Source organism: Ixodes scapularis, unplaced genomic scaffold (assembly GCF_016920785.2).
Source record: "Ixodes scapularis isolate PalLabHiFi unplaced genomic scaffold, ASM1692078v2 PGA_scaffold1__304_contigs__length_218370807, whole genome shotgun sequence".
In the NCBI taxonomy this organism is placed as follows: Eukaryota; Metazoa; Arthropoda; class Arachnida; order Ixodida; family Ixodidae; genus Ixodes; species Ixodes scapularis.
This window is the reverse complement of record NW_024609846.1, coordinates 27403798-27427468: the sequence shown is the minus strand read 5'-3', so window position 1 is coordinate 27427468 and position 23671 is coordinate 27403798. Positions and strand designations below refer to the sequence as shown.

At 46.9% G+C, this 23671-nt stretch overlaps 1 pseudogene; it reads left to right on the top strand.

Moving 5' to 3' along the window:
- The first annotated feature begins 13659 nt into the window (after positions 1-13659).
- LOC115326711 lies at positions 13660-14966 on the top strand (annotated as a pseudogene).
- The last annotated feature ends 8705 nt before the right edge of the window (positions 14967-23671 follow it).

Here is a 23671-nt window from a genome sequence, read left to right as displayed (position 1 = left end):
GTTTTAATAATATCGGACGCGTGTGCAAATTTTGAGAAGGCAATTTCCAAGGCAATGACGTTTGAAGCAGACGATTTTTGCTCGCAGCGGAGATGGGCTTTTTGGGTTGGCCGGAGCGGGTCACGTGAATGGTGTGACGTCGCCGTGTCGTCTCCTGCGTGATGCCGCTCAAGCAATTTTTTTACAAAAGTCAGGTCCTTGCGGGGCACAAAACTTAGCGCAAATTATTCTAAAATGTTCCATTATTACGTCAAAAACAATTGCCACTCCGTACACCCCCACAATACTGAAGAAACAGCGATTGTCTCACGTTCTCCATGCATTTCTGACCGCAGTTGGAACCTCCGGGCGTTCGCCGCTAGTCGCCGAGAGGCGGCGTTCTAGATTGCGCTACTCTGCTCCGAAGGAGCTATATAGTGCTCTAGCGCGCACTACACTCTAATAGCATCTTCGATCAACTCGCACCGGAATCGCCCTGAAACCGGCACAGTGCACAGCGCTCCTCGGTCGTGCAGCGCGATGTCGGTGCAACATCGAGGACAAACTGCGCCGCGCCGGTGCACCGCGGCAAGCTCCACCTTGCGTCACTTCGCGTTTTGTTCGTTTATTTTGCGTAGGTCAGCGCACGGTGCCCGTCTGCTGTCAATTTCTTCTATTTTTTTACTCGCGGATTTGACGGTCCCACAGAAATAAACATCGTGGACGTGATTGTCGATGGGGTCACGAAGGGGGTGACAATTCCACATGTATATGTTGGCCATCATTATTAGTTCAAGAAAACGAAACACCAGATAATAGCCGTACCTCGCTGTCATCAAAACGCCTCGCGCCGCTTTCCACGAAGTTCGTGCTTTTCGGGCGCTCCTTGCCACCGCAGCAATCACCAGTAATCGCGGCGATGGTGAGAAGCTGGTCGTCTCGCCGTCAGAAGACCCGAGGAAATCATCTAGCGCAGCTGCGAGGCGTGTTCGTTTTTGCAAGATCGCCATCTCGATAGTCTGCGCGTCTGCTACTCCCGCCATCTTCTCTATTCCCGCTCCTGGCCGCAATGCCTGATGGGATTGCCCCCCGGCGCACCGCCGATTTTCTTGGTGCGCGTTGGGGCAACGAAAAGCCGCACCGGGAGGGTGCGCTTCGTTGATCGAGGACGTACGGTGCGCACCGGTGCACTTGATCGAAGATGAAGGGGCGCACCCCCGTGCCCCGGTGCGCACCGGTGCGGATGATCGAGGATGCTAAAAGAAAAAGTGAGCAACCCCCTAGTCATCGTGCGTTTTGACGGCTGTAACTACCCCACAGGCTTACCTAACTACCCACTGGGCTCGAGCCATTGAGAGTTAGCACCCTGTTGGAAGGTGACAAACTCTTGAATTGAACATTCAAGTGCATGCAGTCATTTAATAGTAAAAGTCAGTTCAAAAATCTCAAAAAGTACTTAAAACTTGTTTTCTTTGTGCGTTGGTTATTATTTATTCAAATTTAAACCGCTCCAAACAAGCGTGTGACTCAATTCGCCTAAACTATCAGAAAACAAAGAAGTACAGGCAACATTGGTACGCACCTACTAAAACCCTAGGCAGATAAAAAGTATCGCGGTTGTCCTTTTTGGTTCCGTCGCGGGTTTTACCATGTACAACAGTAAACAACAGCTGGCAGCTGGCAGCTGGCGTCGTGCTCGAGGAATGTAACCAAATCTCTAGAAAAGTACAGAAAGCTACGCACAGGCGTGAGTTGACTTCAATGTTCGTCGGACGAGATATTCTTGTCGTCTTTTATTGTGCGGGTCAGTAAAGAGCGTGCTCTCAATAAAGGTGTGATCGGTCAGTTCTGCGTGCAGTTCAGTTGCAAATGGCCTCCTCGGTTCCGCCCGTTCCGCCGAACTTGCGCTCCTGTCGTACCCAATTTTTTTTGCTTGCAAGTGCAGTGAAGTATGAAGCATTGCACACCACGACTCAGGCCGGACGGGACGAACCTACACAGATATCTGCGATCATGTTCGTGTATTTCACTATTTCTCTGTCTCGGGATACATGATTCGCCTTCACTGGCTCATTTGGCACATTTCATCGAGCATACTCGATTAAAAAAGGCTCAAACAAGTGTGTGTCATCCAAGGCGGAGTACTTCGAAAGGGACTAGGATTTCAGGCCTTCCAGCACGCGTTCCTTTTATCTATATAAAAGATTCCAAGTAAATTTCCAAAAATAAGACATTGGCAAATATATACGTGCTATTTGTTTTAGATTTTTTTTTAGAAAAAGTACTGCTGGAGACGACAGCAAGTGCAGTGCAGAGAACTATGTTCTCGGCGTTCTTTGATGCTCAACAGCTCATTCACACTGGAAGCGGATCCGCATTCGCAAAGCGGTTGTGGGCGCGGTTGTATAAAGATACAGTCCAACTGCACGCGCACTTGATGTCATGGAGTGCGCGTGCAATCGTACTGGATATTTATACAACCGCGTTCGCAACCGCTTTGCAAACGCGGATCCGCTTCCAGTGTGACTGAGCGGTAAGGCCGGTTCAGACACTTGCGTTTGAACGAGTTTGACAGCTTTGCGTCGAGAACCGAAAGCGACTCACCGGCACGACTGTGCTTCGTATGAAGCGTGCAATCCAATTCAAGGAATCATCTTGGCACGCGATGTAAGCAGCAGGGATGCCCTGGTTTCTCGCTGCCGCAACGCAGTCAGACGCAATCAAACGCCACTGTCTGAACCAGGCTTTACATAATTTAGCATACGTATTTCGCGTTCGTTGCAGGTGGAGGCACGGGCCCGAAAGCGGCAATTCTGCACTGTCCTCTTGGCGCGAGCGCGAGCGCATAGAACGCATATTTGAAAGACACGCGCTTAAGCAAAAACAATTGTAGCGAAAAGCAGAAAACTGAAACAACGCTTCGGGGAGGACCGGCGGACGCGGCGGACGGGCTTCGCTAGAATCACCTGCGCGCGCTCAGTGTACTCAACATTTACTCAACCGCCGCTGAAGTCATTCGGATATGTAAAAAGAGAAAAGAAAATGCATCAGCGTGTTCAGAAAGTTGTGATTGCAGAAATTGTTTTCGATAATTAATACAATTAATTAAACAGGCTTCTGTATACTTAAAGTGTAGGCTAGCGAGAAAACGAAACTGATCAAAACGTGACGTGTAGCGAATATTCAAATTTATTCATAACCTGCAGTTCACTTTTGCAATGGATTATATTAGAGATACGAGCGCTTTCCTAAGGGCAGTAGAGGAAAATAATATATACGCGTAAACCTTGCACAGTCTTTTCGTATTTATGCAAAATATGACAGTGGTCACCATCCTAATCGGTCACAGAAAATACAGCAGTATATAACGTGGCGGTGTCGACTAAACGTGTGCAATAGAGCGGCAATATCTCATGTAGTACCTTGTGCTGTGTCTGAACGCGTTCCTGTGGAAAATGCTATGGTGTCTGTATGTCGCGTATGTGTGTAGTAGCATATGTACATACGTGAATGTCTGGCGAGGCGCTGAATACAAAGACTGTTGGTTTCGTTTTTTTCTAGTTTGAGCCCTGTCCGTTAAGTGGCGCGTGGCGCCGCCCAATTCAAGGAGTCGCGCGTTTATGTGTCTACTTATTTGAGTGAAAAACATGGAGGCGTTCCATGGCTCTATTGAGCAGCCCCAAAGTTCAGTCCCATAGCCAGTTCAATGGGTGTTCCGTGCGGTGCATAGCGCTAAGTGCGTGCACAAACGCGGTGAGGATTACCAGGGACTTGGAAGTGGATAACGAATGCTAACAGGTGAGCAGGAGCATTGAACGATCGGAACCGACGCCGCTTAAATCGGTGATGCTTCGCCTCGCCGCTGTCAACCGAAACCGCCGGATCACTTGCGGCAAGCACAGCAAGGAGACGCTCTGTTCAATAAAGATATCATTCCATTTGTCGCTATACGATTCCTTTCTTGAATGTTTTCTGGTCGCGAAGTAAATGCAGCCGGCCGCGCGAAAGCAGTCGCGGAACCCCCTCGAATGCCCCCCCCCCCCCTTCCTTTCACATCGTCGCCTCTACTCGTAATACGTGCGGTGTCCGTGGTTCGAGGCGCGTTTTGGAGTGCTTCAGTGCGCACGGAAGGCCGCCAACGGGCGCAGGCACTTGAGAATCGTATTTTAGCAAAAAGCAGTCCAGCTCGTTAGGTCTTACTCGTACTGCTCCACTGTCGCTTGCCAGCCGCCATGTTGCTTTTGGGGGTGCTCACTGTGACAACCTGTTGATTGCGTGCCGTGTGATTACCCGTGGGGTTGTTAGTATAACGAAGGTGGGGTAGCGATATCTGTGACGGCTTCTGACTACCCCAAAGTTAGTACCTTACGACAACCCTTTTGTTGAGAGTGTATCTCCAGCCGCTGCATAGGCAGTTCTTTTGATTCGCCGAAATGACCGCAAGGCTGAAGAGCGGGCAAAAACAGACGTCAGACTCTCGAGTCCCGGTCAATCGTCGATACGCACTTACGATCTCCCGAGCGCGGCAATGGACCTTTTTCCAGTAAGCTTCTGCGCGTGCGTACACTCCCGCTGTCGCCATTTTCGCAGGACAGCGGGACGCGGTGCCTAGAGCACTATATAGCTCCTACGGAGCAGAGTAGCGCAATCCTTTGAACCCCGTGTTTTGCCGACAACATGGCCGACAGAGCGGCTCGGCGCGAATCACGTGGTACTCAGGGTTCCAAGAGGCGGCCCGCCCTATGGGAGAATACATGGAGATCGACATAACGCGGCTGATTAAAAAACTAACGGCGAGTTCACATTTTTCAAAACTAGCCTGTCGTGAAGTTAGTAAAGCGCTAAACACTTTATCAAAGTTTTAATGATATCGGATGCGTGTGCAAATTTTGAGAAGGCAATTTCCAAGGCAATGGCGTTTGAAGCAGACGATGTTTGCTCGCAGCGGAGATGGGCTTTTCGGGTTGGCCGGAGCGGGTCACGTGAATGGTGTGACGTCGCCGTGTCGTCTGCTGCATGATGCCGCTCACGCAATTTTTTAAAAAAAGTCAGGTCCTTGCGGGGCACAAAACTTAGCGCAAAGTATTCTAAAGTGTTCCATTATTATGTCAAAAATAATTTCGATTCCGTACATTCCCACAATACTGGAGAAACAACGATTTTCTCACGTTCTCCATGCATTTCTGACCGCAGTTGGAATTTCCGGGCGTTCGCCGCTAGTCGCCGAGAGGCGGCGTTCTAGATTGCGCTACTCTGCTCCGAGGGAGCTATATAGTGCTCTAGCGGTGCCCTGCGAAAATGGCGACAGCAACATCGTCAGCATTTATCTTCGCGCGTATTTAGTCTATTTTAACGCTTTGTTTTTTCGTATCGGTAGTATGAGGTATAAAAAGCACCGAAAACCAATACAACGGCACGATGCCAATGCGTTTTGACGGGCGGAAGCATATTGGGATGCTTTTCATTTGTAGTTCGCTGACAACTCCCCAGACGGCGCTCGTTACTCGAAAAAGGTAGAGTGCCTTCATACACACGCGCGCTTTTGCTTGAGTGGTGACATCTCAGCCATTTTTCCGCCCAATTGTTTTTTTATGCATTTTGAAGTGCGCGCAATCCGGTGTCGCTCAGCTCGAGCGCGTAGCTTTGGCTGATGCATAGACGCCATTTTACCGCCCAAGTCACGCACCGAGTGCGCGAGAGCGTTACGCGCTGGCACCTTCAGGGCAACAATGGATGTCTTCACCCTGAGACAGACAGACATGTAGGCACCCTAGAAAAAGGTAAAGGAAAAAGGTCCATTATCGGATCAAGACGATCAACTATCGCTACTCCTCCTTTTTTTATTTCTTGTTACGCTCAAGAAAAACGGCGTTTGCCTTTAAAAAAGGCACGGCGTTCAAGCTCCAGAAACAACGAAAAATAATCTGTGCCTCAAGCATCTTAGAAGCATTCTGGCTTCGTTCGTGCTTCCAACATGTTTTCGGAGAATATTTGTACCCTCAGAAAAAAGGGGTGTATTGTTACACACTCTGTCCCATATAAGACACCCCAAAACTTCAGACGTCGATCTGACGGTACTAACTTTTTCGAGAGGCTCGATAGCCGTGTGGTTCAGCTTATTAAAGTTGCTAATGTACGCTTTACTGACTACAAAAAAAAAACATAATAATCGGGGTTTTCTTGCCCCTACTGCAAAACCTTAGTGTTTTCTTTCTGTGGTTTTTGATAAGTACTCTAAGTGTTTATGAGTTATATCTCACCGTTATGAAGCCCCTCGTAAAATGTGGGGTCGTCTCTTCGCCTTTAGTGCGCTGTGCGTCGAATTGAAGTTTTGGGGAGCATGATAAGGGTTCTACAAACGACAGCACAAGCTGTCGTTTGTAGAATTGAACACTAAACGCATCAGAAAAAATTCTTGGGCTTCTTTGAAGAAATCGTTTGCAAAAGCGGTCATACGCAGCTGCCACACGCCAAACTAGGTCCGGCTGAACGCATTCAGAGATCGGCAACGTCTACTGCGTCATCCGTCAAACCACGTGACCACTTACCTTTTACAACGCTTTCAGCTTAGGGAGAGAAAGAAAAGGATTGAAGGAGAGGCCAAACAGGGTTTCACGAACAAAAGGCTTATCTTATGGGGCCAAAACAAGGGGATGTGTCACTTGTAACGAGGGTTGACAGTGCCGTGAATGCTAAGTGTGGCCTTGGGTGCCAGGCAGGTGCGATGTCCTGCTTTGTCACCGGTTAGGGTCACGTGACTGTAGTCACGTGACCCTAACCGGAGACACGATTGGCCTAAAACACGCGTAGCATCTACCCTGCTGTCAATACCGAGTGAACATACAGCTCTATTAAGCCCAGCTTTTCGTACGGGACCCCTTTTTTTTGTGCAAGATCAAATTTCTCCTAAAAAAAAGGTCAGACTGTGTTCGTCTTTTGTATGACGTATTAGAGCAGTTAGCGTGCCTTAACCGTTGCTGCACACTATACTTGTGAGAAGTTCTTTAAGGATATGCTCAGTCTCGCCGCTGAGAAAAAGCCTTCTTTTGTTGTTTTTTAAGCAACGAACTAAACAGAAGATATAAAAAAAAAATATTTCGCTTGGGCACTGCGGTTTCGTTACAAAAATATGTCCAAGTCGCGAAGCATTGCGCCGTAATATAGAACCAATTAGATAAAGTAAATAGTACTGTTAAAATGCCGGTAGCATTTATTTGTCTGGCGTGGTTGGCACGCTCTCTAAGAACAATGACTCTTCCCGACATAAGGAGTAGGACTAGGAAGCCATACAGGCAGGGTTGAACACGTTACTGAAAAATAGTAAGGAATTAAATTTACAATTATTCAAGGCTAAATTGTAATTTCTAACAATTACAATTGGTGTCGCAAAATATGCTTTGCGGAACTGAAGAGCGCTCATTCACACTGGAAGCGAATCCGCGTGCGCAAAGCCGCATCAAATGCGCTGGATTTTTATACAACCGCGTCCGCAACCGCTTTGCGAACGCGGATCCGCTTCCAGTGTGAATGAGCGCTTTGCACTGGTCAATTCTCATGACAGTGTCACTGCGCTCGACTTTACCAAAATAAAAAGAACCCCTTGTCTAGAAAGGGGGGGGGGGGTCCAAAAAAAATGCAACGGATTACAAGGAACCCGTTACTTAAAAAAATGTAAGGGAGTTACTTTAAAATTACTCTTGAAAATATGTAATTTTTCGTTACTAAATTACTGATAAATGTGAGGGATTACAAGTAATGGCGTTACTCGTAGCGGATTACGTACAAGTCTGACATGGAAAAATTCCTTCCAAAATGTAATTTAGTTATAATTGCTTTCCTCCAAAAGGAGTTTAACAACAATTACAATTTCTACTACGTGAAGAGTAATTCATTAGAATTACAAATTACTTAAGTAATGCAATTACTTTAAAATTACTTATTTCTTCTGAGAGCGACCCTACTTGGGCCATATAACTTTAAACTATACAGTCAGTTTGTCCCAGGGCTAACACCCTTATGCTGCTCAGGCAAGCACCCTCCATAATGGGTGTTTGCCAAACACCCTTGGCAAAGATTGCTTGGCATGGAATGGGCGCCCGCTGGGGTGATTCCGTGGATGCTGGCCGTTCCAGCCAATTCAGCGCCGGGAGAGTATCAAGCGACGATTTGGTCATGTGGAGTTCAAGGTCACATGACGCCTTCTCGACGCTAGATGGCTGTAGCGTCCGCGGCGTTCGGACGAAAGGTAAAATGAGGTATAGGCTCCAGAAAATTTTATAGAAAGATGCCCAATCCACACACATATCAGAACTTGTAAATTGCACAAACATTATATAAGGTATTGCATGTTCTTATATTAGTATTTTATGATGCACAGCTTATCATGTTTATTTACCACATTTAAACTTTTTTCACTTACGGTGATTGCCACATCACCACATACGAGGCACGTGATAAACAAATGATGATTCACACCGAACATAACTCACTTCATGAAGAAGTAATACAAAAGAGCTCCTTGCAAGCCCCATCATAACCCTGCGGGTAACTGGGCAGTGCTTCGCTTATCACTTGTCTCCTTATGCGCATCTGCTTACTAATTGGAAGCAGGGTAGAGGGATGTGGTCTAGCCCTTGACTGAACCACAGCACTATTTCAGTAAGTGAAGCTCATTAAAACATCAATTAGAATGTGTTAAATTGAACATTTATTGTACCTAAGAGACAATTGTAAAATACTATGCTTGCCATTCTATGACATAAGGAATGCTATCTGCAAACATGTAATAAAAAATATCACAGAATGAGCTCGCACTCTACGGCAGTAAAGCAAATGTTTCAGTAGAAGACGCTATCCTCTTGCTGATGTACAATGAAAATTATAAAGCGATGGAAGGCGACTATGAATGAGGAACTTCTACAGCTGAATTCTAAGCACCTTGCCTACAGGTCAGCATAAGTTATCGCAGAAAGTACCCAACATTTAAAGACAGAAAAAGAAAACATGCCTTCATAAAACCTTCTATCATTTGTACTGTAAGCAAAATAAAAATGAACCTGATAATACTGGCGAAAAAAGTGCATCATGCACTTTTAAAACGGCCCACAAAACATCTCTTCAACCACATACCTGCCTGCAAACTTTGTTCAAAAACTTAATTACTACTGTCCTTGGAGTTGTGTCGCTCAAGCCAAGAAAGAGCCTCTTCGGAGCCGCCAGCGTGTTGAAAGCCTTGCGTTCGTACGAGATGCTGAGCAGCCAAGATGCTGCCAACAGATGCACAGCCCTGGTCTGCATTACAAACGGAGAAGCACTCACGGTCCACAACAAGGTGAAGAAAGTCTGCATCGTCCAGCTCTTGCCTGGTGTCGACGACAGATTGCGTCGGTGGGATGTTCTCATCCTGCGTTAGGTAAAAGGAAAAAGCACAACATATTTTAATGTAGAAGGCCAAAACATATTTGCTCTCGTCAACTGTTATTATTCGCTGCAGTTAAGGCCATGAGCATCGGCCTCCACACAGGAATGCAGATCTTATGCTTGAACAAGTAACCGGCATCTGAAGCAGTGTAAGACGAATGAGGAATTACAATCGGGACAACATCACGACATGAAAGTATTGAGATAAAATCTTAAAGACACTTTTGAGTATCTATATTTCTGTACTAAGGTGCATTTGCGAAATCTATTTGTATTTCAGTAATGAAATACGTTTGTGATGTAATAGGATACGCTGCTAGACTTGCGTTTCTTGTTAATTTATTGTTACAAACGAGCTCAAAGATTTGGAGATATAAAAAAAATAGAAGCCACGCCAAAGGTCCGACGCATCTCGTTTTCGCAATGAGAGAGATTTTTTTGCTTTGCTATCACATCTCGCTTTTACAGCGGCCGGTTTTCTTTCTGCAGACAGTAGCCTTTCCAGGTATATTTGAGGTTATTTGTTTGGGTAAGAGCAGACCAACATATGCGCAGATGAGAAACAATATGTCCAAACTATGGTACACAAACTATGGTACAGAAACTCTACGTTACACTATACCTAAGTTGCTCAACATACCTCGCCAGCAACGAAATTTGTATAGACTCCATATCAACTAAAGATCTCCATTCATTCTATTTGCGGTTGTGATTCTTCATCGATGCCTACTATATTACCTATTATCTAGTTCTTTGTTTGAAGTGTATAGGGTTATTTTTAGGGCTACAACAGTGTCTACTGTGTAGTGTTTATAATAATTCTAATGAAGTTTTTTGTCTTTCTTATGTATATGCGTGTGTGCGCTTCTCTTTTTTTTTTTTTTTTTTTTTTTGTTCTTTTCTTGTGCTGCTGCGCCTGTCACCGTGTGGGGCTTCGGGCTCATCAAGCCTCCACTGCAGGCTTTTTTCTTTCTGTCCCTCCAATTCATTTGGAAAATAAAGTTATTATTAATATTATTAAAAGTGTAAGAAGGAAAAAAGCAGGGACGTTTGGGCAGACACGTACGCTTTTTGTCATTGGATGCCAGCGTTCATTGGGTGCGACTAGGGGTTCTTATCGGTATCAGTGAACATAGCCAACGGCAGGCAAGTTACAAGAAGAAAAAAATGGGCAAACACCGACAGAAGGGCTCAGGCAGAGCTGTTTATACTGAGAGAGTTTGGCCGATGGGCGGAGCTTGTTGGCCGCTAGAACAAGCGGATTTCGCGATAACACAATATGGCGTTACTTCTTTGTTTTGTTCATTCCTGAGAAATCGCGTAGAGTTCCTATGAGTCAGAGCCACAATATGGCGGACGGAAGTAGTCATCCCCCGGTTGTCAGACTACGCTGCTGTGGTTGTCAGACTATCAAAATCTCCTTAAGAAGGCCAAACTCTCTTAGTATAAACGGCTCTGGGCTCAGGTGCTACAATCTGTGTCCGCCACGGACGCACCCTTCTCACCTCGCCACCCTGCATTTATGAACCGTATAGAGCTGCCGACTGACCATAACGGTACACGCTAATATTTGCTTCTTGGGCAACGTTAAGTCTTTGGCTTCCTCCTCTACACTGAAACACCCAAAGATGAAGGTTACAGAAAAAAGCAAACATGATAATGCCTCGTATGTAGCTGTAGAAATAAATTTTCACGAGCTACATTTTATGTACAGTCGTCAGCCATATGAGCTCCCCCGTCCCAAAAGCAACCGTAGCAGTCAAAATCCAGCAGGCGGCGCGTCGAGCGTGGCCGTGTTTTGGAAGCCAGACTATTGTAACAAAACTATTCTGTCATCTAAAGGGTGGACGTAGGACGTTCGATAGCATTCCGCGTATTGAAACGTGTGTCCGAAGCACTGGCGATTACAATCCCCCTTGCAATTGTCGGTATGATATGCAGACGGCTTATCGAAATCATTCATTGTATAATATATGTGACCTCTTATGAGCTACTTCTTTATTGCGAAACCGGTTAGTCATTTTATATATTTCCTATCCTTACAGTAATCCTTCGGACGAGCTTTTTTCAGTCTTCATCCGAGACAAGACAATGACAAGCCTTCTTGAAGTAATCTTTTTGATCTATAAGCATATGCTATGAATAACAAGAAAAAATATTTGTGTCAAAGCAGAATAAAGATTTAGGCACGTTTCGTGAGCACCCCTTACTGAGAAAATGTTGTTCTAGCGTTTATCAGCAGCTGTAAGATCCCTGAGCACTTCAGGCCAACAGCCGAAAGCAGCGATTCTAATCGGCCATTCTTTTACGATTCTCACTTCATGAAAGCTCTATGTGTCAACCCCTTCGCTAACAAAATGGGTGAGTTCAACAGCTGGGCTTCCAAAACAAGGCCACGCTCGACGCGCCAGATGCGGGAGTTTCACTGCTCCGGTCGGCGTTCGGCCGGGGGACCTGATATGGCCAGCGACTGTACACCTTCACCGTAGCTTCAAAACAACAACAACAAACCCCCCAGCCAACAATTTATCTGGCTAGTTTGCTAGATCGAAAATGTGGAAGAGAAACATCACCACACCATATTCAATTCATCCCTGGGTGCCGTTGCAGCACACCGGACTGAGCGATGCCAAACGGTAAAGAGTGTGAAGCTCAATCTCCTGAATACTCACTTGTAATACTTAGGGCTGATGTCTACATTATGCAGTATTATTAAATGTCTTGGCAGATCATCGTCATCATCGAAAATTAAAAAGAAAACCAAGTATTTTAGTATCTGTATATTGGGCACACTTGTACTGTATTTGCACAGGTATCTTTGAAATATCCAATTACTTCAAAGACAAGTTTATCTGGTGAAGGCGAGCGGGTTGAACATAAATACGTAAAACTGAAAGAATAAAACACGGAGGACAAGCACAGGACAAGCATTTGAAAGAAAGTGGTTGTCCTGTGCTTGTCCTCCGTGTTTTATTCTTTCAATTTTATGTATGTAAGTATATCTCATTATTTGTATTTGAGGCTTTCAGAACATACATCACGCTGGGCAGAGATGCTCAAAGAACTCATCTGTAATACAAATATTGAAATACATGCGCTGAAAGATGAAATACAGATACTAAAAAAACATTTGCCTTTGGCATAATAAGATATTTCCCAAATACTTCTACAAATATATAAAAAGGGATTCTGAAACACCAATTCATGTATACAAGTACTGAAAAACTTTTTTTTATTTTGAAGACGCATTGCCAGTCAATACTCGGGAATATACTACCAGTGAATAGACTTTGGTTCCCTTCACTGTTTGGCATCCTTAGATCTGATCAGCTTCTACAACACCCAGGGACGACTTAAGTGGCGATGTTTCTTTCATGTCTCTCGGAACTAATTAACAAGTTCAACATGTCATGAGCTAAGAAGTGAACGGTTCTAATTTTGGACGTTGATTTAGCGGAAATAATAAAACGGGAATAATAAAACGAGAAGCAGTCTGGCTCTGCCAGACTGCTTCTCGGGGTTTCGCCACCACAGGAGCACCGCGGACGCAATTGGTGACATCACCAGCTCGCTGGAGGAGGCCAAAGCACAAGGTTGGTCGGCGATGGCCGTATTCCTAGACGTCCGCAAAGCCTTCGACGCCCTCCCGCACCGAATCATCATCTCAGCCCTGCGTCATTTCGGGGTATGTGGACGACCTCTTAACTACATTTGCGCATTCCTCACTGAACGCACCATGTGCGTAAAGGTCGGCGGAGCACTGAGCAAGCCCCGACGAGTCGACCATGGCGTTCCCCAAGGGAGCGTAGTCAGTCCGCTCCTGTTTGCACTGGGGATTGCATCACTCCCAGCCGCAGCAAGAGTAGGCGAGGAACCAGCACTCCCGATAAGCATGGCTGTCTATGCGGACGACGTGGCGCTCTGGTCCACGGCCCAAGGCTACCGTAGGCAACGGATGGCACGCGCCCTCCAGAGCGCACTTACAAACACTATGTACCACTTCCATCAACTGGGTCTGACAACATCGGCAGAAAAGACTGTTGCTCTATGCTACGCACCAAGGAGACCCACAAAGTTCCAACCGACCCTGTTCATCGGAGATGTCCCGGTGAGAGTGGAGAAGACAGTCACGTACCTAGGACTCACCTTGGACTGGAGGCTATCCTGGGGCCCAGCAACGCAGTGGTGCTCCAGAGGATGCGAACGCACACAAATATCCTCCGCGCGCTTGGTGGTACTACCTGGGGCACATCGCAACAAATGCTACTACAGCTATACAAGGGTCTCATTCTGGCTCGCCCACTCTACGCCTTACCGCTCATTCGACTGAGCGGCAATCAGATCGAGAACCTAGAGAGAGCGCAACGCGTAGCTCTACGAATTTGCATCGGAGTTCCCCGTTCGGCATCGTCACGACACACCCTTACCGAAGCAGGTATGAACACCGTTGAAAACCTTCTGCAACAACGAGCGCTCGGACATCTCATCCGAATGAGCAACTGCGACTCTACCATCACGCTCTTGATAAGCATCGCCGAACGTACGGATTCGGAACTGGGAGCGCAGCTCTGCACTTTAGGCTACATCGCGGGTACACCAGGACCGCTAGCGCCCCTTCCAGCACTAAACACAGATCCTCACCCTTTGAGGGTTAATATCAGCATACCAGGGCTGCGGACCAAGAAGAGCGCAGCAGTGGTAACCGCTCGGCAGCTGACGGAAAGTCACTTGGATGCGGAGTACGATGGGCGGACACGCGTTTTTACCGACGGGTCGGTAGACCCATCTGGAGGCACAGCAACAGCAGCGGCCTTCTTTGAGGCTGCAGCCGTAGGTATACACGAGCGCCTGTCCCATCAGGCATCCTCTACTACCGCAGAGCTGGCGGCCATACGACTTGCCCTCTGGGGAATTCGGACAGGCTGCGCACGGGGGCTCAGCTGGGTAGTCCTGAGCGACTCAAGATCGGCTCTCGGGCTACTATCGGAGCTAGAAAGGGCTACGCCTCTGGCGCGGTCAGTCGCACAAGATGCAGCCGAGCTCCGGGAGAAAGGCCACGAGATTATCTTCCAGTGGATCTTCCAGTCGTTGTGGTATCAGGGGAAACGAAGTCGCCGATTCCCTAGCAGCGCAGGCTCACAGAGACCCCGGATGTCCGCTCTCCACAGTTCCCCGTTTCTCAGACGCCAAGCTTCTGGTGAGACGAACCATCACACGACAGAACCCGGACCCGAGAGTGGCGGACGGCACGTTCTCAGCCCGTCTCCCACGAGGGTTGGATCGTCACACTGCTGCGGTGCTCCACCGTCTGCGGACCGGAAGCGCTTTCACACCAGCGTGGATAGGTCGCTTCAGGCCTGATCTCAACCCCAATTGCCAAACCTGCCAGGAAACTGCTGACGCCGAGCACCTCCTCCTACACTGCACCGACTACAATGACGAGCGTACTGCCCTCCATAACGCCTATTCCCGCCTCGGACTCTCCAGTGATAGCCTGGAGGACCTTCTACATCCGCGGGCAACGCGAGCTGTGACAGACATGGCACTAAAAAAACTAATAACTTACATGAAGGACACGGAACTCCTAGAAATTCTTTAGGAGACCACCTACAGTTCAACACACCAGAGCAAGGCACGACTACCCAATTTAAAGCTCCAGTTAATGATTACGAAATCTGCATTTCAGACACAGCTTGTTCAGCCAAGACAAGAAACGTCATTCCTTCAACCGAACGTTCGTGCCGATATTAGCCTTGAAGCACAGTTACCAGCCAACGCAGCTTTAAGATATCTAGCTATTCGCCCTAAGACGGCTCCACATCAATTTTCGACAGGCTTTGCGTTCTGAGGTTTGGGTCGTCCTATGACTCGACATGCCTGCGACGGCCAGGACATCCCCCTGCACCTGGCTCCCCCCCCCCCCCCCCCCCAAACCTAATCCTCTCTCTTTCTATCCTTTCTTTTTCACCCAATCTCCTTTCCTATCGACAGTGACATGTGCACACTAAGTGCACAAGCAACAGTCGATTTTTCCAGAAAAAGATATAATAAACATCGCTTTCACTCACTCAGGGACGACTTAAGTGGCGATGTTTCTTTCGTGTCTTTCGGAACTAATTGACAAGTTCTACATGTCATGAGCTAAGGGGTGAACGGTAATAAGTTTCGACGTTGATTTAGCGGAAATAATAAAACGGGAAGGGGACTTAACACAGACGGCCACCGTTTTTTAATCCACAACAACGTTTATTTTCAGTTACAATCGCCGTTCCCCAACGCCCTTTAGAAAAAGTGGGAAGAGAAAGGGAAGAACTTGGTACATTCCCTGGAGCGCGAGTGACTTCTTCGCGCTCCGTGACGCCACGTCCACAAACAAGATGGCTGCGCTGGTTGTCAAGACGAAGGCACTGTCGCACTGCTGCTCTTTTTCACTTGAACAGTAATTAATCTAGCGGGCGAAAACGATTTCATTTGAAAGCCACGACAACTATTAGCGATCCGCAAAAGGTTTGTTCTTGCATCTCGCCTGAAAACCAATTCCTCCATTGAACGGTCGCGTGCCTATTGAACAGTGACTAAAAACTTGTCCGGATAAGAAGACATTCGGACCGGCTGCCCCTTTTAGAATTCTTAGCCCAGCAAATAAAGATACTTGGATTAAAAATCCGAAACCTCAGTGAGCGTTGCGGGAAAAAGTTTAATCGCGCCTATCGCCTGAAATTGAATTGACATGCTATGAACGGTGGTGTGGCGGTCCAGCGTCGGCACCCACAAAGGCAACAAAGTTAGTGGTCGGTTCGAGCCCGACGGCACTAGAGGATGAACAGAACATTCTCACCTAAGCTTCGGAGTCGGTCGCACCATCTCTTCCGTCCTGAACATCGAACGCGCTACAGCCGGTATCTTCCAGGCAGCTGTGCGTGCGCGCCGCCATAACCGACTTTCAATATTTCTTTCCTCTTAATCCGTTCGCTTCACTTCATCATTCCCAAAGCAGGACAGGTTCTTGCCACTTTAGGCGCTACTACGTCCTTCTCCTCAGCATAGGCCTTTGTGGAGGCTCGTCAACGCCCGTTTCGGTGGCTCGGCATCCCGGTAAAACAAGAGAAGGTCGGCAATGGCGGCTCAATCTAGCGGGTGTTTAAAACAAGGGAACGTTCATTGGCGGCTATAGCTGCGGGATCAACTGACGAGCGCGTGCTGACATCGAGCTTGCAGAGTTCTTTTGAAACGTACATTCCGCACCATCAAGATTACCGGTCTTAGCAGCCTAGTAGTGTAAGCTCGTTGTGAGCATGCGCACAAAACATCCCACTCGAGTATGGGGTCCCGTGTATAGGAGGTATTCACTGGACGCCGTATTTAAGGGCGATGTTTAGAGCGCATGCTCAGAACGAGCTCACATTAATAGCCTGCTAAGACCGGCAATCTTGATGGTGCTAAATGCACGCTCAAAAAGGACTGCGGAAGCTCGCTGTCAGCACGCGTTCAGCAGCAGCGCACACGGATATGGCCGCCAATGAATACTCCCTATTGGCGACGAGCGCGACCGAAAGCGTCGCTGTGGTCGGCCTTGCACGATTGGTCAAATCTGACGATGACGTCAGCAAAAGATTTCCCCTTGACGGAAATAAGAGGAATGTAAGAGCCTCAATTGTGACGGAATTAGCAGTGTTGGTTTTAGAGTGCAGTGATTTCAAGCTTCCAGCATGCTCATTACAAACACCATCGAACTTGTTGTTCGCAAGGCAATGACGTCACGAAAGGAAACCATACGAGGGCACCACCACACGTTTGCGAGAAAGGCTCCTGTGCGCTGCCATTTTGAGCGATGCTGGTGCCCCGTACCGTTTCCGCCATGCTGGGGTGCGCCAGGGGCACGTCATTGGGGTGCGCGATGACAAGATGGTGCCGTTTGCTGCATCGCCGATGGCTTACGTTATCGGTCCACTTACTGTCTCGGAACGCAGGAGGAGGTATCCACACAGAATCGTAGGGTCACATATTGTAGGGCGGGGCATCTTTCAGGGTTGGAGCTGACTTTATAACGATCGCAGCCTCTGTTCCTGCATGTTGTGGAAGCCAGAGCTGCCGCGAGCGCAGCCATCGTTGATGCAAAGGCCATGCGACTTTTGGCGCATTCTGAAGAGGGCGCCTTGAGACTTTAGATCTTTTTGAGAATTTTCGATTTGTTACCGCTTTAGGCATTTGATTTAATTGTCCTTGCTATTTCGCTGTCGAAGACGACACGTGTACGTTTTATATATATATTTTTTTTTATTTCTTTCTGCGCTCAGTGGTGTACGCTTTGGCGAGAGACGCTTGTCAACATTGTAAGACAACCAGCGAACGTCCTGGCTGGAGAGTAGGTCCGCCTCACCTTGGCGCGCAGTTCGAGGTTAAACCGGGATCCCACTTGCAAAGGTGTATAGGCCAACGCGCTCCTTTTATACCCACGAGGGGATGAGAGGGGGGGGGGGGGGGGGGCAAACGCTACACGAGGTGTGGGCACAGCGCCTGCGCAGGAACCAGATTCCCGCGAAGCTTCTGCGCATGCGCCCTGCCAATGGAGAGTTGTAGGAAACCGGCAGATCCGATACGGTACGATGGGCCCTCCGGTACACACTGGGCATGCGCGAGTCTCCTGCCGGTAGCGCACTTCGTACCGGATTGCCTATCGTACCGTCTCGGATGTGCCGGTTCCCTACAACTCTCTAATAGCAGCGCACCCGCGACGGAACGACGGACCAGGAAGAGGAAGGTTTAGGGAAGGAGGAGTAGCAGGGAGGATGAGGAGGAAGGAGGAGGGGTATAGCCTCCCCTCACTACCCTTCCCTCCTCCTCCTCCTCAAGAGCTGCGCTTTAATTCGGCGTTACAGGGTGTTGTAAACGTCTTTCATTTTTCACTTTACACACTGCCGCCCCACGCAGGCCTTAATTTATCTTTGAAGTTACTTCGGTTTCTGCCTTCCGTATCCACGAGATGCCGGGTTCGTCATAACCACACGGTCGGAAGTGGCCTCGATAGTTTCTGTGTGTCTTGTACGCGCTATGCTCTGCCTAGTTGCTGCGCTCGGAGTAGGAAATTCCGAGTGTCGGAGAAGGAATAAAGGTGGGTTCACACACGCCCGACCAACTTCGACGCCTGTTTTTCAGCCTTTCGCGAGGACTTACGAAAGGTAGCGCATCAGCAGGAATGGCGGTCGTAGCCGGCTGAAAAGCTGCTCGAGTTAGTCACAACTAGGGATGCCGCGAACTTTTTTCGCATCGAAGTTTCGATGATCAAATCAAGCGGTTCGAAAGGTTCGAAAGATTTCGATTTTTCGAATTGTCTATATGGTAAAATTCGACGGAGGTCGAATTTCGAACTTGTTAAGCTAAGAACTTCGACGCTTTTCGAACCGTCGAACTTATTACGCTAAAAAATTCGATCTATTTCGAACTTTCGAATTTATTGTGCTGCAAGGTTCGATGCTTGTCGAACTTTCGAACTTGACTGACCAAAAAATCGATAAATTACGAACTTTCAAACCTTTTTATCAAGAAAATTCGAAAAGTTTCGAACTTTCGAATTTTGAAAAGTCAGAAGTTCGACGAACTGCGAACTTATAGGGTCAAAGTTCGACGTTCGTCGAACTTCGAAAGACCGGCGGACGGTTTCATTTGATTTCAAGTAGTGGGGTACATTCGTAATTTTTTTTCTCGAACTTTTACACGCGGTGCTGCGTTCCTTACGAAAGACAATGTCATTTATTTCAATGCTCTGGCATGCTTAGGTTTAATGAAATAAATCCCCGAAGGGGCGAGGACGGACGACGGGTTTTTGACGATTATCGTTTGTGCCAGATTTGAAGCAAGCTGCAGCCGGAGCTACTTATGGTAGATATGTTATACTTTTTTTTAAGAATGATCTATGTATAGCGTAGGTAAGTGCCGTCTTAAGATGTGATTATTGTTATTCAACGTAAGTTTCGAAGAAATGTCCAAACATGTATCTGCATGCAATTATGACCTAAACTTGATATTTATTTTCGTCTAAGTTGTTTGAGGTATCGCATTTAAATTAACACCACACACAGTACATATCATTGAGATCTGCAGAATACAAAATAATATATTTATTGTTTTTTCACGTTAAGGAATAAATTAACTCGTGGCAGAAGATTTCTAGTAGTGTTCAAGTTCAGCACGTCATTAAAAGAAAACTTTTTTTTTTCGCTTCACGTTCCTGGGACGCGTTTCTTTTAGCCTGTACACATTTTGGTAAAAGAAACTTGTTTCGAAGTTCTGAACCTCTGAATATGCAAGAATAGAACACTTCCGACGAATTCTTGATAGTTTTTTTTTTCTCCTGCTTTTTATTCCCGCATTTATTCTTTTTTTTTTTTTTTTTGTTACTATCGGCACAGGTCTTTAGGTCGAAAAGACAACTTTGAACTTCCGAACCACTAAGCATGTGACGAGCAGTGCCTTCTGACAACGAGTTTCTAACAATGACCATCTACGCAACCTTTTATGCAGTGAAGAGCGACAGTAGCAATACATATGCATAAATAATTTCAGATTAAAATAAGCTCGACCACGCCCTCTTTCCCCGTATTGTTTTCTTTAACAGTCCGAAATACCTGCAAGGGGGAGAAGGAGGCTGAAGCACCCCCCCCCCCCCCCCCCCGCTGCCTTCTTTCCCCCCGTTTTTCCTCTTCCGACGCCACTTGTATGGTAGAACGCTCCTCGACCTCGAGTTGTGTCGGCTTTTGTGCTTTTTCCGAGGCGATTCCTCCGTCCCAGAAAATAAACCTCCAGTACAATTATAAACTTCACCGGATCGGATTACTACCAGCGTGCAAGGGGTGGCGAGCTAGTTTGCCAGGTCGCTTCAAGGTTTCTCTGAGCCTCAACCTCCTGCTCGCCCCTGGCCGTTTCGAACTGGATGAGTCTCGTAAAACAGTGTGTTCGTGCAATCACTACTGCGTGATAAAGACCCCCCCCCCCCCCTCCCCCGGGGGCTGGCGGTCACAATTCTGCACTGGCAAATATTCTAGCACGTCCGGGACACTCGTCGTCTCATTTAATTCCCTTACCAACTTCGCAGAATCTAGATGTCACACCCTAACTTTTCTAAACTTGATTTTGTGAAAACAAGTGAGTCGTGAAAACGTTATTTGAAACTGAAACTGTAGAAAAACTTGAAAATCGGACTTCAAACTTTAAAAACTTGGATTAAAAAAAATTCAAAATCTTCAGTTTTTTTTTTTTTTTAATTTAGCGTAAAAAGAGAATCGAAACTTTCGCACTTTTCGAACTTTATGCCAAAAGAAATTCGAAATCTTCGAATTGTTCGAACTTCATGTCTATAAAAATTCAAAGCGTTCGAAGTTTTCAAATTTTTTTTACAAAGAATTTCGAAATCTTCGAATTTATCGAACCTGAAGTAAAAAAATATTCGAAATATTCGAAATCGAAATTTTAGAAACCGTGAAAGCTTCGATATTTTCGAATTCGAAACTCCGCTGTGGACAAAAGTTGCGAATTTTTCGAAATCGAACCTCGGTCGGTACGAAAATATCGAAATTTTTCGAAATCGAACCTCAGTTCGCTTCGCAAATATCGAAACCTTTCGAAATCGAACCTAGGGTGGTTCGCGACATCCCTAGTCACAACGCACTCGAACGCAACTCTATAGCCTTAAGGAAAAATGGAAGCGGTTCTCTATTTGAGGGAAAACACTTAAATAGTCTTCGTTTGGCCTCTGGGATCACGAATATCGATATTAGATTTTTAATATGGTGCACGGAGGCTGCAGAAAATCATTTTCGAAGTACCGCCGAAACCCCTCCTTCTCGGGCGTCACGTTACAAAAGAAGTTTTAGGAATCTCCGCTCCGCGCATCTCCATGACCTATCAAAGGTATGCACGCGCACTCCCCTTGTTTTGGAACAGGTCAGAAAAACATATCACGACTGGCGCCAGTGCGGGGAAATAAATACGTGGCAAGCTTGCAATTGCCGAAAGATTCTCTTTTGACGTCACGACTGGTCGCAGGTTTTTCATCGTTTCCCGCGTTTAGGTTCATATTCGTGGAAAACGAACGTGACACTCAGATTCACGGGATAAAAATACCTCTAAATTCACCTAAAACTCTTTTTTTTTTTAAAGATGTGTTTCAGGTTTCTGTTTAAAGAAACGTGGATTTAACAATGACGCGTCCAATAACTTCCCTCTCAAATCTTTGGCAATGGCGCCCGAGCAGGTGCGCCTCCTCAAACCTGGGCGGATATTCGTTGCAGGAACGGCGGTGTGCGGCAATCGGGTGCACCGATTCTTCGTTAGAATCGCGAACATCTCTTGTCATTATCCGCGCCGTGACAACACAATGGAAGTCATGTACAAAATATGTTTCCAACCTAAGTACAGCTGGGGCATTATGTTGCGCTTTTTGGATTCCACGGCAACTAGTCAGAATAAAGTGTCGTCAACAACGCAGTAAACGCAAATTGGATGTTGATTGGTGAGAGTCGCTGATGATGAACTTCCGCAGAAGATACCAAAGCTCACTTTTTCTTTGTTTTCTTTTGCGGATATTCGTCATCAGCGACTATCACCAATCACATCCAATCTGCGTTTTCTGCGTTGTTGATGTCACTTCCTTCTCCCTAGTCGCCGTGGCAGTTTAAAAAGCGCAACATAGGGCCCCAGGGATTCAGTTCGAACATTCCAGAAGCCGGCGCAATCCAAAGGTTAGTCTTCGCAACTCACATAAAGAAGCCAAGTTATTCCTCGTCTCTGTGGCGCTAAAAATGCCCTCGAAAAAACTCCTGATCGCGAAAATATTATTTGTACTGGCTGCGGTGGTTCATATGTGAGTATGCTGTTTATCTTTCACTTTATGTAGACATCGAACGTAATTTCCACCATTTCCGTAATGCATGCTCCCGGCGACTGCTGGGACAATCAGGAAGCTGGACCTCTCCGATGAGGCATATTATTGACGCACCTGAAACATAGAGGCATTCAGGCAGATTGCGACGAATGTTGTGCGTTCAAGGCGTCTTGTTTTTAAAGTTCAAAGAATGCCACTTCCAAGTATAACTCAAACCCTAGCGGGTTTAACATTTGATCAGAGTTAACATGTAAAGAAAGCAGAACAATGCAAAACAGAGCTTGTACGTTCGATATGCGTTGTGTTCGTCCTGATATTGTGTTTGCGCTCCGAAATCGCGAGGCTGAAAGAATGTGGATGGTGCCGCACTTTCGCAGGACTTACAGCACTTCCGACCTCCCTCTCCTAAATCGCCGCACGCCGTTGTGGCATCGGGGGATTTTTGGAGAGTCTTTCCGAGAGTTTGTGGAAACGCTTACTGATTGGCCGATCCCAGCTGAACTAAGCCAGCTTCCACATTTGACAGACTAGAGACGAATTCCACGCCGACGCAGACACGCTGGAAGTAAAACGGCCCATTCGCAAAAAATCTCCCTCCGAGGAATAAAAACCAAGATCGCCTTTGATACAAACCCTCTTGCTTCTATATTTGGACATTCTGATATTTTTTTCCGGAAATGCATGCTGTGAAAGCCTGCCTATCCTCCCCCCCCCCCCTCCCTTTCTTTTTTTTTTTTATTGGGCGTGGGACAATCCTGGGAAACTAACGAAGGTCAATGGGTGTCACGTCACTGTGGGCACCACAGGCTTGGGAACCACTGGAAGAATGCCCGAACAAGTAAAGTTATTGCGAGCAGAAATGTTCCTACATATGATATGGGTTTCTTACAGATCACGTTCAGAGCTGAACAACGAAATTGAATTGCCTACCACCAAACCGACCTCTTCAAAGGGAGAGTGCGTTCTGTGGACGGTAAGAACGACATCGTTTTTGTGACGAATCATCGTTTCGAAAACAAGTAAATCATCGCTCTCGTCACTGCGCGACAAAATGGGGACGAGCTTGAGTTATCCCACCTTGAGCGCGAGCATCCTACCTTCGATGAAGCTTCGGCGTCTCGTGAGCCTCGAATGCGCATGCGCAGCCAAAGCACGGCGGAAGGCATCGAGCACGTGCTGGAGGACGGCCGTTCACAAGACACGCCCTGCTGCCCTCGCTCTGGCTGTGATTGTAGACAATGGATGATTAGGTATTCATTGTTACTTTAAAGTACTTTAAAGACGTTTTTAGAGTGCCTATAAATGCCTACCTTGACGTGCGTCTAAAAAAGTTTGTTTTGTCGCTTTTCATTTTGCTAAGCCCCCTGAAGACAGTGGTGGCTCTTCCAAATC